At 50.1% G+C, this 17,928-nt stretch overlaps 1 protein-coding gene across 2 annotated transcripts in view; it reads right to left on the minus strand.

Moving 5' to 3' along the window:
* NCKAP5 (NCK associated protein 5) overlaps positions 1–17,529 on the minus strand; it is a 268,026-nt gene extending 250,497 nt beyond the window's left edge. The window contains exons 1-2 of one of the 2 annotated variants that reach the window (XM_032944576.2): positions 17,326–17,529; positions 13,203–13,310 (exon numbers count right to left, since the gene is read on the minus strand). The gene's annotated coding sequence lies outside the window, so the exon portion shown is untranslated. The remainder of the gene's footprint in view (positions 1–13,202; positions 13,311–17,325) is intronic. The other variant, XM_032944573.2, reaches the window with a different exon arrangement.
* Positions 17,530–17,928: the final 399 nt, after the last annotated feature.

Genomic DNA, 17,928 nt, shown 5'->3' on the forward strand with positions numbered 1-17,928 from the left:
TGTGCGCCCTCTCGCGTGTTCTTGGATTTGACATCTCAAATTGCGGCAGTTGGAAGCTGCGCATCGCCGGGTGACTGCGGCTCGCTTGGAAAACGAGCCGGCGGAACAACGAACAGACCCCGGAACAAGCCAGGGGGTAGCTTGTGAGTTGATACCGTTGTTGGCTGCACAGAAGGGGTTTTCATGCATGGAGTAGTGCATATTTAAAACATTAAAACAACATCGTCATCACTCATCTGTGTGTAATCACTATTGGCTTGGGGCAGTTTTTTTTTTCCAGATCGGACCTCCCCGGCTCAGCACTTGGGTATCCTGCTCATTAACCTCTTCATCAAGGGGCCATGTTCAAGCCTTGCACAAGACGAATACAAAACACAAATGGCCCAAGGGCTTTGCCTTCTATGCATCCTCGAGTGAAGTTTGTCTTCTTAAAGAGATCTACTTCCCGCAAAGTTAAGTCACCGAGCGAGCGTTTTGCCTCCTCACTCTGCCTCCAGTTCGCTGCAGAGAGAACACTTTTTCTTTCTGTGCGGTATAATTAATTACCCCTCGTGTCGGTAAAGGATCTAAAAGCGACCGCATCTGGGGATGCTGCACAAACATGGGTAAATGTGCTCAGCTTCAGTTGAGGCGGGTGGGGGCAGGGCATCGGGGCAGTTTGAAGATTTTATTTCTGAGCAGGGAAAGGGGAACAATGTTAGAATTGCAAATCGAGATATTTCAAAGATAGAGTCGATCGTAGGTAGGTGAGACGAAGGGAGGGGTATCCTTCTCCAAATAATAACACCAACAACACGACTGAAAGGTGCGGTAGTAGGCAGTGCATCCGATTCCAGCGCGTGTGCGTCATTGCTAGCGTGTTCGATGAGGCTCAGTCGACCTAGGGGAAGCACGGTGCTGAGTGCAATGTGAACTCAAGCAGCCGTTTGCGGAGCGGCTTTTCAATAGTGCTGGCCCAACATGACCCAGGCTCGGCTTTGTCGCAGGCACAGGTGCACTGATACATCACGCGATACACGCACCGGGAACGCGGAAAAACGCAATGAGAAATGGAGGCCAAATGAAAACGCAAGCACACGCATACACGGTGCACATAGCAGCTGCAGCAGCAGCTGCCATGGTTATATCACTGCTGGATTTTGACCTCCACAAATCCATCGCCATCTCTCTCCGTGGCTGTGCAAATTAATAATCGGCCGAGTCCCTGCACGCGAGCTGATTGCATCGCTCCGTCTCCCCAGCGGACGTGCTCTCGGTCGCGTCTCGTTCCTCGGCTGCCGCTCGGTCGCTCAACCCTCACCACCGGCTAACAGCGCTGCTTGCGTTGTGCCCAAGCCCGTTTACACAGCGCTCGTATCAACAACTGCAAATGCATCTTATACAAGACAACAACAAAAACAACCGCCTGAGACATTCCTTATTTCCTACATTTATTATGTAAATACGTAAATTCAATACAATTCGGAATGCGTAAAGCGACTAAAGTCAACCACACGTGAAGACGTGTATAAAAGTGGGACTTAAAATGTAAACGACCGTACAAAAGTGTAAAACGCACGCACACAGCACCTGTGCAGTGTGCACAAAAAATCCATCAGCATTTCCTGAAGAAATGCATTGTGGTCCTATTGTCTTAGATCACAAACAATGTGGGAAAATGAGACCAACTGAGAGCAGCGACGGCGATGGAGTGATAGACAACTGCGGGGCCCATTGCGTTCTCGTGAGGACTCGTGACCACGGTCCGGTCACCAAGGCTCGCCGCTACAGAGTCTCCCCGCTGGGAAGCACACATGCAGAGTCCCCACATCCACACCATGCAGCCCATTAACTTGGCTCATGCCGACAGAAATCGCATGCTGTCATTTACAGATGTGATAGTGGGACTCGTTCATCACAGTGAAAAGGAGACTGCGTAATGTGTGTTTGTTGATTGTAAATAATGGACCGTGACTGGCAGAGCAGAGCAGCGAGGTCTTGAGCCTGGTCTTGAACAGCAATGGGGAGTTTTGGACCCCGGAGGGCAGCAAAGGAGAATAATCAATGTCCCACAAAACTATGGCATGTCCGCTATTTCACATGCTCTTTTAACCTTGGATTTGTTTTGTTCCGATTTGCTAACCACTGCTCAACAAAGTTTTACAATCAGGAAGATAAGGGGCATGTTTGCGTGTATATTTGTGGATGTTTGTGTTTGCTTGTGCACAGACACAGAGTTTACCGTGTCTGATATCACCAGAAAGAAAGTGCAGTACGCGTACAAAGGGTTAATGTTTAACGTTAAACTTGACTCTTAAAAAATGTTCTGGGAGTATTGGCAAACAGGGCCACTAATGTGTGACGAGAGATATAAATGTGTCTAATATGTGTCTAATATATAACAAGGAAAATTTGTACGAATGTTTCATCTTAATGTTAAAACTCTGTTCATCTTCTTGGAAACTATATTATACATATTTTAGATAAACTATTTATATAACCAGCCTCACTGTTTCTCAAGAATCATCGAGGAGATTCATGTATTTGGATACTTGGGCAATCCGATTCGTGAGAGAAATTGGAGGATTTAATGCTGTGTATTGCCATCTCCCGGACACCTCATGGTCCAATAATGATCATAAGAGTTTGTATTCATTGACTCAGACATCCCAAATATGGTAACTCACCATTGCTCAAATCAAATATGACCATTGAGTTTCCGAGTTACACGTTACATTCGTTGCAAACAGTGGCATTTATATGATCCAACACACAAGAAAATTTCAACTGATAAAGTGTCCAATATTACATTTTCTGAAACGTGTGGCATTAAATAAACAATAATAAGAAGAGCAGCAGCAGCATCGCCGGCTCACGACGCCATCCTCACTGCCGGGATTGTGGCCGTGCCGACCTCGCAAAGGGCCGGACTCACAAAGCCACTCCACGCACCACCGCTGATCTACCCAGCAACGTGAAATAAACATTGTCTTTGTCGCTCACGACGGACTACCAAGAAGATTTTATTATTATCATAGTTTAAAAGAATTTGTAAAAGAAAAAAAAAACACCTTTCAAAGACGTCATTAGTTTACCCAAATATCACCGTGCAAATCAGGTCAAACTGAGGAAGCCGCGTGGTGTTCACCCCGTATGATCGGCACTCGAGTGTCATTACGTTTACCTTATAATGTATAAATATACACATACACACGTTATAGCATTTAATATGATCCAGCTCCTTTCATTTTAGCGTTTCCTTTCAGCGGTGATTCCGCTACAGCCACAGGGCCCCTGAATTCTGGCACGTAATCAGTCACCCTTCCCGGGGACGCCACATGCAGACGGCCAGACCACAGCAATGTTGGAGTGTGATCGTATCCAGGAGGGGGCCTCTTTCCCACGCCAAGACATCGTCATTGTACACACACACAGCACTACCGGTGATAAAAGCCATCCACAATGGCCAGGCAACCTCAGTTCGGTCAAAACACAGTGTATCCATTCAGCTAGCTGCACCTCCCATCAGCTCGCATTCTCCCACCCTCTGCGACTGCACCAAATATCCCCAGCCAGCCTCGTCGGCCCCCGCCCCCCCAACCTCCCTCTGAGTCCACTTCGCCCTCCTGGATATTCCCACTCCAACGCCCCCCCCCTCCCGTCTCACTTTCTCACAAACCTCAAACCTCACAATCCCACCATCACGGTCACGAATGCCCCCCAGGCTTAATCCTGTGATGGCAATCCCAGTCTCCTTGCAGCTAATCCCTCCTCCTTTTGTGGGCCTATCAATCTCGAGATGGAGCATTTTAGAAATAGAGCTATTATCGGGTGTTTTTTCATCTTAATAAATAAATGAGAAACCACCGGTGCCCAGCGCTTGCGTGGCGACGGTGCACAGAGGGCTCTGGCTGGGGAGTTTGGGTGAGTGAGTGAGTGACCGAGTGTGCCGCGGCTGTGATTCCCAAAACGAGAGAGCGTCGAATTCCTCTCCCACGTGTGTCCCATTCCGGCTGGCCTGGGGACAAGCGATTATGCCGTCAGGCGGCAGGGTTTCCGCAGCCACCTACCCCCACCCCCCCCCCCCCCCAGACATCCAGGAACCGCCTCTCGCATAGCCGTTTCATTACCAGCAGAATGTGGGTGCTCCGCTAAACGCTTTCATATGCAACGTGCCTGAGTCACACGGTGGCCTCTGTAATTCTCCCAAATAATTGATCTCAACTTGGTGCCCTCTCAGTCACGGCTGCGGTGGAAACCTCGTGGCTGCGGTCCCATTGTCCACAGAGGAAGCGCGGTGGTGGCGCCACGCAAGCTGCAGACACTGCCACGGCGGCCCTCTTGACCCTTCGGCTCATTACAGCCGCTTCTGCAAATTGGCGATGACATAATTAAATAAGTTCTAAGTGTGGAATATGTTTTACAACAAACAATATGATGTTGTGAATACGTGCCCAGCAGCGTTGAGTTTAAGTGAGATCATTGGACAAAATCGGAGCTCTTGGGCCACCGAAAAACTCACTGCACAAGAGTCGGCATGGGGCTGTGGGCAAGCAGGGCACCAGTGACGGACAAACAGTTCATCGCAGCTGTGTCCGATCATGTTGGATCTTGAAAGCCAAGCAGCGCCGAGCCTCGTGAGTATTTGTATGGGTGAGCACCAGGCCTCCACCAGCTGTGAGATGTCGAGGAGATGGCAGTGTTGCGTCATTCCCCTTCTGTTCTCTCTCTCTAGGTACTCTGGTCCCCCCCCCCCCCCCCCCCCACATGAAGCCACACACTCACTTGTAAAATTGATCAAACAAAAGAATGTTGAGACTTGGTGAAGTTTTCCTGGGTAAAATACCGGTGTTGTGCCGTAATAATAATAATAGCAATAAACACTGCAGGCAACAAGCAGCCGTCGACCCCCCTCCCTGTGTGACACCGCGAGCCCCCCCCGGCGTGGAGGGACGCTTCAGCTAAGCGGCCTCTTGGCTACGGGCACGGCCGCCTCACGAAACACGGCGCCCCGTGCACACAGCCGCAGCGCTCAGAGAGTCCAGGACTGCAACGGACAAAGGTTGGTCTCCGAAAAGGACACGCAGTGACGTAACCCGTGTGCTTTCCAAGAAAAATGTATCAAAACATTTTTTTAAAAACACCGCTACAACGTAAGCACGAGAGTCCATAAATTCAGGGCAGTAAATCACTAACACCCGTAATGCTTGCAAATTGTTATTTGTAAGACACATTAGGTAACCGTGGAATGCGGGCTGCAGTCAATAAACACACAGTGTGCCCGCCCCGCCGCACGTGTGGATATAGTCCAGCCTCGCCGAATGAAACTAAACACTTTTAATGAACATGGAGTCATGTATGGGAAAAAGGTTTTAAATCAAAAACACATGACTCTACCCAAATGAAAACACCAAAAACAGCGCCGCAATTTGTGCTCCCTCTCTCTTTGTTCCCAAAACATTCCGATGACATCAGTGCTACACAAGCCGAATAAATGTACGTTTCAACATTTCACAGCCTGAACCCCTTAGATATTGAAAAGGAAAGCTCGATAATAAACACAACCTTCTCGCCTTCCGCAGCCAAGCTCTGTGATTGTCTTCTCCAGCTGGAAGCGGGCAAGCTGCCTGCTTTTGTGGTGGGTACACAATGAGGTGAACCAAAGACCTCGCGATCAAGCCTATCGGTTTACACCATCGCCCAACATTCAAGAGATTAGACCGGGATTACATTGCCGAGTGTATATTATTATTACACTAGGCCAACCCTGATATTGTACAAAGGGCATCGTTGCAGCACGGTGCATTATGCCCAGCCAAGACAGAGGGGCACAGGAGGGTTGCACGGGGCACTTGAAATCCCAAACATGGGCCACCTAAGTTCTTAATTTTGGCACAATGATCATAATCTAGCGTTGGTACAAGCACTCCGAACACTTTGTTTCCGGCAGTAGACGATGTTTTTTTAGCTCTCAATATTCTCCAGTGATTAGGCTTCGGTGATGGTCACGAGGGCATCAAGCCCACGTTCGATTTGTCGGTTCTACCTCACGCCGTTCAAACTTCGAAACAGTAAGCAAGTGATAATAATGCCAGCTATTTACCCAGAAAAACCTCACTGAGTCTCAAGACCATTTTTTACGAAGATCCTGCATTGGGATGTTTGTCCAGTTTCATAAATAAGTGCTTGACCTGTACGTTTGTACGTATGTCGAATTTCTTTCACATCGTACGTAGCCAGCCGCGATAATCGGATGTGCTGCATACGATGAGGAAATCAGAAGACGCAGAGAATACCATCACGTAAAAAAAGAAAATAATCAGCAATGCCATCTCCTGGCTAACTCACAACCCAAGAGCTAATACAACTGGCAAGTGCTGGTGGTCGTCCATCCAAGTGTTGACCAGACTCAACCCTGCTTCACAGACAACATCTCATGAGATTGGGTGAGTTGGGTAAGTTGGTCAGAAGCATTTTATTTGAATGATCTTTGCTGTTACAGTAACTTATGTTGGCTCACTCTCTACCCTTCTGGAACGCTCTTCCTTCTGATATTAGGAATACACTGGAGCTATACACTTTTAAATATAATACATTCAATTGAAATTATATCAAATAGAAAATTTTAAATTAAAATTAAATCTTGAACTGCTTTTTGTGTTTAGTTTGTTGTCTTTATCCCGCACCTCCGGTAGAACGGTTGTGAACGCAGTTTAACATACATGCACATACTACCCAACAGTCTAAGACATATTTTTCTGATCGGGAAGACCAGCCATCTCTGATCCCATAAAGATCTTGAACATGGACACCGACGCTTCAGAATGTCAGCTGCACCACGGCGATGAATTTACACCGTGTGTGCGCGCGTGCTTGCATGCGGGCGCGTGTGAGATCCTCTCGGAGTAAACACACTCAACAGGATGGATTTCCATCACATCATTTCCAATTCCATTCCGAGCAACAACTCAAGAAGATTGCGAGGCCTGCACTGCGAGCCAGGTTTATTTATTCAGATTATAGAGTAGTTGGCTTTCCAGGATGGGGCTGTCGGGTAACTTCCTGGAATACGATAATCGTGACTTGTGTAATTAGGACAAAAGTTTAGGCTGTCGGTTATGAAAATGGGTTTAGGCAAAGCAAATAAATATTTACATTGGCGAACGTCGCTGACCCTGGTGAAGCCGCTTCCTGTAAGTGCACCTGGGAAGGGTTCGACATTGAGCCGTTTTGGAAACACCTCCTCTTAACTGTTTCACCGAACGTTCATCTCCCAATTGCACGTGCTGCTACCGCTGGTAAGGGCCACTGCTCTGTTGTTTTTGGACCACTCGCGCCTCGGCAAAAGGGTGGTGAATGCTGTACCCTTTAAAGCCCGCACGTGCGGATGCAGCAATGTCCCCGCTGCAGCCGCAGTAAAAACCCAAACGACATTTTAAGATGAAAAAATATAATTCTGGCCACCTTTTAGGTGTAATGGAAATGGCACAACAGGCCGTGTGCTCTTCAATGTCTCTGTGTGGAGCTTTGAGCGCCGCCCCTCTTGCATTGGTGGGATTTTCCTGGGTGGTTTCCTCTGACATAAAGGGAAACACTCACTCATGGAACTGGCCAAACCTCGCAATTCAGATGCCTCCTGAAAAAGCAAGGACATTATTATTTGTATAAAAAATGGGGAAGAGGATAGTTGATTGCGGCAGCCAGCCCATGCACAAACAGCTCCTCTCCACTGACATTCTGAGAGCCGAAATTATTGTATTTGTGGCTAGGTTACGTTAACCCGCATGGCGGCAGTGGGGGGCGGTAGTGTGGGGCGGGCTGGGGGGTTATCAACCCCCTCGTTTCCATGGGGGTGTTTAATCGAGGTGGAGCTGCGAGCTCATTAGTTCACAGCGTGAGCGCAAACACAGGCTCAATCAGAGCCGTTAAAGTGCCACGGAACCCGGCGAGGGTACAAAGTAAACGATGGGGGAGGGGGGGGCTCTTAACCTCACGTGCAGCTGCAAAATCGCTCGCTGGACACGCGGCATTGTACGCACTAAGATAAAGACAGACTATTGGGGCAAGTGATGTTCGCGAGCACCTGTGAAGGCCGGCACCAGGGGGTGGGTGGCCAGCACCAGGTACTCATTTGAGGCTGAGTCGATCAAGGGGAGGCCTAGTTCAGATTATCGCCACTGGTGTTGGCCGTGAGCAGGAATCAAAGGTCGGGTGGCCGGGTTTCAGAGCGCAGCGTGCTAACCGCTACACTACCGCTCCCCACACACACGCACGCGCGCAAAGACACAGACAAGACACACACACACAGAGACACACAACAGACACGCACACTACGGCAGCGACGAGCAGCAAGCAAAGCCGCGCTCCTCAAGTTCACCCCCTACCGCCCTCCTGCACAGTCACGAGTCATCCGGCCGGCCCTTCGCCCTCCGCGTGCGTGAACGTGGAGAAGAGTCGGCCTGAGTTGTCAGCAGTTTTTTTTTCTAGGGAGGCACAGCGATTAAAAGAACGCTGAGGAGGAAAATCACGGGAATAATTTGTATTGGCTCGAGACGTGGGAGGGGGGGTACACATGGGCAGTGCTGAAGAGCGGCGCTGCGCTGCTGTTAAGAGAATTAGCAATGCGGCTGATGAAGGCGGCCCTCTATTTGTTGATTTCTGGAAGCGGGGTGGACCGTATCCCGTCAGGGGAGTTTTAATCAACGAGAGAATACCGACCGGTGTTGTGAGCGATTTAGCAAAGCCAGCGTTAGATTAACCCGCAGGAAGAGGGTCAAACTCAAAAGTATGTTTAACCCAAATATTTATTTTAGCATTAACTTAATTACAGCTATTGTTTATACCATTAGGAAATTAATACATTCCTCAGTCAAAAAATGGTTAAACACGGCATGGGCTGCGCATAACTGCCGAGTTACTATAAAAAAGAACAACTTACTGCCGTGTAATAACAATATTTATTAGCCAAGAAAAACACGACGGAGCTTCATTTGGCTGCGTTTGTTTCATAAGCTTATTCTGGAAGCAACCATTCGCATCACAACACTTAGCTCGTGGTCGCAAGCCAACACCTCTTCCCAACCAAGCGTCCCGCAACATTCGTGTGTGTCCTCTTTCTCATCCGCCAGCTCCGTTGAGCTGCATGGAACTCATAAACAATCACCGGGCCGCCTAATCACTGGGAGATTGAAATCGCCGCCGGTAACTGTCGGGGGGGCTACGTTCAACTGTCGCTCGGTCCACAGCGCGGCTCGTTGTTTTTGTGAATTCGCAAAGAGCTATCGCGTCCCAGAATTCGCCTCCTCTCAAAGAGAAGTAAACGGCGATCGCTCGCTCGCTCGCTCGCACGCACCCTCCGCAACCGCATCAGTGCGGACGAGGCGGTGGCTGGAGCCGAGAGCCACACAGCCGCCGCTGCACGACGTCCTTGGACTTTGCGTAGTTGCCGTTGGACCTGCGAGACGCGAAGAATCGCGCGGTCACCGCTGTTAATGAGTAATGGCGCGAGCACAGGGCGCCCCAGGTTTCAACTCGGCCCACGCAAGGGCCCTCACGTTGCAGTCGACTTGCCGTAGCTACCCCCGTTCCCCTAGCAGTCGGGGCTCTTCATCCTATCGAGCTCCCAGTGGTAAAGTGCAAAGGAGCCCCCCACAAGAGCCAGCGTCCATGAACCCTGACCCCCAGCCCGCACGCAGCGCGCGACCGAATGTGGGTACGGCCGTGCGTGGCGTGAGACGTCGGTTTGACTCCGAAGAAAAGCGGGGACTTGGGTGGCACGCGTCGGCGGTCGGGACGACGACGGCCAGGGGTCGAGACTAACGACGGAGGGGCGGTCAAAGGAGGGGGGCCCATGCCTCAAAGCGGCCGCCCGCCGCGGAGAGATGGAGCGACGACTTCGGCTCGCGCGGACGCGCCTGGCGAAGGATCGCATTGCACGTTCGTGCTAGTTGGCGACGGCTTGGGGAAGCCTTCATCCAGCAGTGGATTGAACACAGCTGCTGACGACGACGGCGATGCGTAGGGTGGTGCGTGTGCATGCAGCACGTTGGGCGTCGCGGTGCCCTCTGGGCGAGGGGGTGGCAGCGGAGCGGCGTTCGCGAGCGGCGCGAGGAGCCCTTCCGCGGGTGGCCTCGCGGATTGAGGGCCCAGGGCCAAGTGGGTGGCTGGCGCGTGGCTAATCTCTCAAATTAAAACGAGCAAACAAACTCTGTGGCCAGCGCATTCCCCGGGCGCTTTAGAAGAGGACAACAGGCTCCATTGTGTCCCCTACGTCGGAATGACCGGCAGGTACAAACAATGTGAACAATGCAGTCACTGCTGGACAGTGTCAAGTGTAGACAATAACATGATGTTTGGATGTATATACACACACCTACATTTAAATTGATCACAAGCTTTCAAATTCCCCTCGAGTGGATCCTGCATCTCAAAGGATTCACAATAATAATTAACAACAATTATTATATACTGTACAACCATTTAGCATTCCACGGCTGCGTGAAAAACTCCACGTGCACTTTTTGGTTATGGAGAAAGTGTGCTTCAGCACGCCGCTCAGTGCGCGTTGCTCTACCGGTTTAGATACCACTCGCCACTGATGTCAGCCGTGAGCAGCAGTCACCCTGCATCGGAGCACGGTAGCCTCTGCACCACTGCTCCACTCACAAAGGCTGTAAGCCTGCTCGCAACGCCCTTTGCTTGACTGAACATGGATATTTTAACATCATCGTCATCGTCACTGCATCAGCACTCGGAAAAGTGAGTCTCAAACTACAAGAACAACGGCAGCAGCAGCAGCAGCAGCCAGCAGCCAGCAACGCGATGCGTTCACGGTTGCGAGCAGTCCGGCGGCCAACGCCGTTCACGCCGCCCGCTTGTCCCGACGATGCCGCGCGGCAGCTCGCCCGTCCGTCACTCGGTGGCTCCGTCCTTTTTCCCCATGACAGGAGGGGGGCTCCCCCTGCTGGCTCCGCTCTCCGGAGTCAGGAGAACTTGGCGGGGGATGTGATCGAGTTGGCGGCTCGCCTATAAAACAAGCAAGCCGCGGGGCTTCCACGATCTCGAGAACTCTCGCGCCACGCTCTGGCTGGGTCGCCGCGGAACGCGAGGTAAGAAGGTTCCATAACAAGGGTTGGGGGGGGGGGTGGAGGGGGTGGGTTAAATCGCGTAAATATAAACGTGTCGTTAAACCCACCACCACCCGACACAACCAATTAGTCAGGTTTGTCACGTTAACAAAACATGCCAATTACTACACAACATTTACTATTTGAGTTCCGTGACGTTTCGTTTGCGACTACAACAACAGCCAGCTGCATCAGGCGATTAGCCAAGATTGTGAAGAAAGTCTTCTTGTTTCTGTCTTAAATCGAGTGAAGGTGCTGTCACCACAGTGAGCCTATCGGGCGCGAGGACCAGAGGGGGGTTAAAGTCGTCATATCAATGACAATGGATCACAAGGCCCTTAGCGAGGGACTTTAGCGAGGGACTTGTGAACGGTGAACACAGAAACATGGGCGGAGGTGATGGCGTCGAGACGAACGATGGAGTGGCAGCCGAGAGGAGGTCACTGTGGAGACGGAGTGATCAAATTAGCGCGTGTCCAGATAGGTTTATTTTACTTCGCAATGTCCACGAGAGACGGCGACGGCTTGGGAGGGCCTTGATCCAGCAGTAGATTGATCATCTCTGATGACGCAGCGAGCATTCTAACATCCTGCCTCGAAGATCGACGGATGGGGACGATCTCCTCCGGCGGGGACGCTCCGACCGCTCGCTGCTCGACCCCACACCGACATCGCACCGTTACGTGCTCGAGCAGATTGTGCTGAGCGCGATTACACAGTGGATATACAACTTGGAGAGCACTGAATCGCCTAAGTACATTTATAAAAGGGCAACTCTCATAACCGACGTTATCACAACTGCGCCTGTGTGCGCTGATGCAGCGTCAGCTCTTTTTGCACCGCATCAAATTCGCATTCTGATGTGTTCGCGATTCCTCCCTGATCACTCTCAAGTATCACACTTTCGCCTGTGCACACAATGACCTGATTTGTTACGGCAACTTGCAACTATTTCATTGCAAATAGTTAAAAGCTCTGGCTCTCTTATGTGTTATTTTGGGTTGACTCCCATTTTGTTTGGCATGATGTCCGATGTTTCACGCCACTTTTTAGGAGCGTCTTCAGAAACTCCTTGAGGAATTCCTGAAGAAGCTCACACCACGTGGAGTGAAACGTCGGATATCATAACGAACAATGTTCAATGCAACCAAATAACACATCGGTAGCTATAACGCACAACTGCCGTCACCTCTGCCATTCTTTCAGAGTGGTGGGTTACAGCTGCGGCACCACGTGCTCCCAGTTCTAAAATCTCTCTCATCTCACCTCCCTCTGATAACGAGACGTGGATCTGCGGTAACATAAGTCTGCACCATCTCTGCTGTCTCACACGAGGATATGAACCCTGACCTCTACGCCTGCCTACGACAAGACACGTGCGCCAACGCCAACATGGCCAAGCCGCGAAGCTCAGCATTTAACCGGTTTAAGGAGCCATGCTTTAGCGATAACGCCGGGTGAAAATAAACTGAATGAGAATACGCAAAGAGATACAACAAAATGTAAATTATCTTAGCGGAACCACCGGCCTACTTAAAACAGAAAAGCCTGTGCAGGATAAGTCGACCACAACACGGACTAAGCCCGCCGAAGCCTCCACCACCGGTAGTGACGAACCGCTAATTATCCCTAACGAGCGTCAGCCGCATCAATACCGACTTCTGCTGCGTGAGCATTAGCCGGTCAGAGGTTGGGGGATTCCATGACAGAGGATGTTCAGTCCTGCAGCCGCTGCTGTCTTTAGAGCCCCAAATCCTCACCACCCACAGAATAATAACACATACCCACGACCCTCTGTCATTCCTAGGGAGACCCAAAGTAAACACGTCTGGCAAGACACATGTTTTTGCAAGTGTTTTTGGAGGATTTTTTTTTACAATTGTAAATGCCGTGCATTACCCTTCAAGTAGGGGACTTTAAAATAAAATAATTGCATAAATAACTCACAGCCTCTGTCAATCCACTGCTGAATGAAGGTCTCCTAGTGCTGTGTTCATTGTGCGGGGGTGTTGTATGACCATACTTCACCATTGTGACCAATGTGGTATGTTCACGTGGAGGGGGGGGGGGCATTACTGGATCGTATATATCACTCACCACCGATGTAAGCCGTGGCTGGGAACCGAATTCAGGTTGCTCAGTGAGTTAACCACTTGCCCCGCCACTCCGCCCTGCTGCACGATGTCACCTCTTGTTATTGGGATGCTGCATAAATTCACGCAAAGATGAGGATAAATTGTGGCTTATTAAAACCCACAACATTCAGGCTTATTCAACCTCTTGCCATGTGGGTTCATCTGCAAGGGTTCAGGCGTGCCGAATGATAGGTGCGTTGACTTTAATCTATGATTACTTCAGCAAAGGCTATGCTTGGCCGTGCGGTGAGCCAATGTAGCCATAGCCACGAGGATAATGATTCAGGGTTAAGCAAACGGCGACAAAGTCCACTCGTGGTTTTTCACTCTCAAGTAATGTGTACAGGTGGATTAATTGAGTAACTGGATTGCGATGTCAATAGATTTATTGGCGCCTTCCCCGTGCTGGTGCATCATACACATCATCATAACCGTCATCATTGCCATCATCATAACATCATCATAACCATCATAATAATAATCATCATACACATCATCATAACCGTCATCATTGCCATCATCATAACATCATCATAACCATCATCATAATAATCATCATACACATCATCATGACCGTCATCATTGCCATCATCATAACATCATCATAACCATCATCATAACAATCATCATACACATCATCATAACCGTCATCATTGCCATCATTATAACATCATCATAACCATCATCATAATAATCATCATACACATCATCATAACCGTCATCATTGCCATCATCATACACATCATCATAACCGTCATCATTGCCATCATCATAACATCATCATAACCATCATCATAATAATCATCATCATACACATCGTCATAACCGTCATCATTGCCATCATCATAACATCATCATAACCATCATCATAATAATCATCATAACATCATCATAACCATCATCATAATAATCATCATACACATCATCATAACCATCATCATCATCATGCTGCCAAATTTCGTTAAATCTGAGAAACTAAGGAGGTTTGAGCTTAAATTTCGATTTAAAGCTTTCGTGACTGCAAGGATTCATCTTCTTTGGTTCTTTCGGTAAAGTCACGTAGAATGAGAATAAAATAATAAATTGATAAAATAAAATAACACAATAAAATTATCACGACGTTTCGGCCACAACACAAGCGGCCTTCATCGCTCCAGCGCTGTCCTCCAGACAGTCTCGTCCCTTCACCTGATGAAGGCTGCTTGTGTTGTGGCCAAAACGTCGTGAGAATTTTATTGTGTTATTTTATTTTATCAATGTATTATTTTATTCTCATTCTACGTGACTTTACCGAAAGAGCCAAAGAAGAGGTTTGAGCTTGTGCAAAATGTCAGGTGTTGCAGGCTTGGGTTGCAATGTGGCCAAAACTGCACTGATGGAATTGTCCAAGCACCTCAATGGGCTGCCTTGGGTAACGGGCATTATTATATCAACAAGTAGACGGCTCTTCAACGTGCATCCCGGTTAAACCACAGTCATCCCAAACACGGGGCCCTGGAGACAACCGCACAGGATGGAAAAATAATTTCCGAATCGCATTAATTGCACCTCGCCCGCCTCGTTAATGCGAGCCCAGTTAAACACGGTGGGGGGTGGGGGGGGGTGCTGTGCTGCACGTACACACAGCGGTAATGGCTCAGTTCCTCCCCGCGGGACCCACGAGCCAGGCCAATGCCAGCAGAGAAGATGTCACGGCTAGTGGTGGCCATGGGCGTAAGCAAACTAACCAAAGGCCTAGGGCCCCAAGCGGCTCAAGGGCCCCCAGATTTCATGAAAAATATAACGATGCACCAGATACCACCCCTATTTCAGATCATATTACATACAACTCTCATTAATACGAACAATTGAATCAATCCTAATAATTTCTAACGTGTCCGAATCTCGTGTCTAATGTTACTGCATCTCTGTCTCATCTGTGCTGTATCTCTCGTTTCTCATCTCATTAGGACTCTTATCCTTTATCCAGATCTATTTCATCTAAACTACATCTCTGCCTCTTGCCTTTATCTCTTCTCTCATCTAAGTGGGAGCTTACACATCTAAAGGGGGGCACCAAATATAATGTAGGAGTAAGGCCCCCCAATGAGCCAGCACAACTACCACCACCACCTAGTCACTTGCAAGCGACGATGCAGAGACGAGCTTAGCACAGAGAGGTTACGTCAGCAGGCACTGGGGCTGTGCAGTCCAATTCAATTGCACGTCCCATCTAACTGCTCCGGGCAAACTTTGCAGTTTACACGAACGAATTAACGAGTTTGAAACGGGCAAACACCGCAGACAAATTGGCGACAAGCCGTGGAGGGGTGGTGCCAGTGGTTGATGCGATGTAACACGATCCCGACGGACGAAAATCATTGTTTGGTGACGCTGCTGCTGCGTTGGCAATGGTGCATGGACACAGCCACCAGCACGATAACCAAACGCGTTCGTCGATAACACTGTGGCCTTAAAATAAAAATATATATATAAAAGGCGACATTTCGGGCAATGGACCTTCTCCACAATACACAGAGAGAGAGGTAGAGTTGGAAGACGGCACTTTGTATGGACTACGAACAAAGTTTGATTCCTGACCACGGCTCACATCAGTGGCGACCGCTAGCTGAACTGCTTCTGGAAACTCCCCTTACGCCACCTTTACCAACCCCGACTGATTAGCGCGGAGACGTATCCTTCACTGAGAACCTCACTGCTTTTGTTCATAATTTCAGTGTACTCAGTTACTTAGCATTCACACACAGTGCACTTCGCATACCCCAACCGAAGCATATGCAGCTGCAGTGTTTCTATAGCTCTGTGAATTCTAAGCCCTCTGCGTGCCGAATGTTTTTACGTTTAACAAAAGCGCCCATTAAAATGCAGTTTGCATTGCCAAGTAAACTGAACTCAGCAGAATCACACACACAGCAGCGGCACTGTTTCCTTTGCACATTCGATACGCGTGTGTGTGCACACACATGTATTCTTGTGCACGTGTGTGTATGGCTTGTGCATGCGTGTAAACGCGTGTGTATATGTTTAATACCCAAAGACAAATATCCCCCGTATAGCCTTAACAGACTTTTGGGGCAAGTGCTGTGAGCACCACCTATGAAGGCCGGGTGGCTCACGAGAGGGTGGGTGGCCAGCAACACTCCCAGTCGTCTTCTCTCCCTAGTGGCGATGTTTACACATCGCAGCAAGTACTCGTTTGAGGCTGAGTCGACATAGGGGAGAACCAGGACCGGTTCAAATAATCGTCAGCAGCGCGCTATCCACTGCGCCCACCGCTCCCCACGTCTACACTTGCGCGTGTGTTTGCACCATAGACACACACACACGTAAACACAAAGCTGTGTACACAGGCGTATGTATGTGTGTGTGTGCGCGCGTATGCATGGGCAGCGGTAATGTAGTCGTTAGCGCACTGATGTTCTACGATTCCCTGCATCCCGAGTTCGATTCCCGCACACAGCCAACATCGCTGACCAGTGTCTGAACTGGTCTCGGAGCCTCCCATAGGTCGACTCAGCCTTAAATGAGTACCCGGTGTTTTGTATAAACATAAGCATTGGGGAGACAAAGGCGGCCGGGCGTGGTTCTGACCACACCACACCCTTGCTGTCCGCGCCGGCTTCATACGTGCTTGCTAACCGCACTTGGAGCAAGTCTGTAAAAGGCTATACGGGCGATCTTTGTCTGCGTCTGTGTGTGAGTGATGGAGTGCACACAAACTTCATCTCCCAAGTTTTGCAGCGTCAACAACAAGCGGCGTGCACCGCACACATTCACCGTGCAACAGCTCAAAAGCTCCCAGAGTTTGAAGCGAACTAAATAACGATCGAGGAAATGCCACTGAAAGACTCGCCAGGACTGGCGAAACTGCGCCCACTCACGATCAGAAACATCGTACAATCCGTATTGTCCCGTTAATAAGACGCACTTAGATTATCTTATTGCAATTTTAAAAAAAGTCGGGGGTTGGGGGGGGTGAGGGTTGTAGGGCGGTAGGTGCGCGCGTCTGTGTCGCGTTCCCTTTAGCTCGACTCGACACCGCGGCTGTCGGTGACATCGCGGGGAAAGCCGCCTCGAGGACTTACCACGAGTGCAGCCGCGCGTCTCCGCCTGCGCTCTCGTGGCCGAGGATCGCGCGACCGGGAGCCACGCGGCGTCTCCCATGGCCCCCTGGACGCGAGCCGTCAGGGAAGAAAGTCGCGCACTTGCTGGGGGGGGGGACAGCCGGCAAACTTGGACTGTAACCACAGCACCAGAAACACTCTCCCCCACCCTCCCTCCAGCTCCTCCCCATCCCTCTGCCGCCCCGCGACCACCACCACCGCCTCGCTCGCTCGCTCGCTCTCACCCTCTCCAATCCCCTTGCACGCCGTCCCTCCCCTCCCTCTCGCGCCTCGCCCGCGATGACATAAGCGGGGCGCGCTTGCCCCGCGCGGGCATTTAAACCGGGCCGGCTCGAGTGCTCCCAGCTGCAGCCGGCTCCACGTGGAGCGCCTGCCCAGCCCTCGCGAGGGGTGGTGGCGGGCGGGGTGGGGGAGCTTCACATTACACAAACACAGCAGCAGCAGCAGCGTGCCGCGTGCTCTCCGGGTTACAAACACGACCCGGAATGTAAGACGCACCCCACATCTTGTGCGCGGCGTCAATAGTGTCATACAGCTGTGGTCTCTCTCTCACAAACACCTATC

The sequence above is a fragment of the Petromyzon marinus genome, chromosome 4 (genome assembly GCF_048934315.1).
Source record: "Petromyzon marinus isolate PM22_M1 ecotype Great Lakes invasive population chromosome 4, UKy_Petmar_22M1.pri1.0, whole genome shotgun sequence".
NCBI classification, from domain to species: domain Eukaryota; kingdom Metazoa; phylum Chordata; class Hyperoartia; order Petromyzontiformes; family Petromyzontidae; genus Petromyzon; species Petromyzon marinus.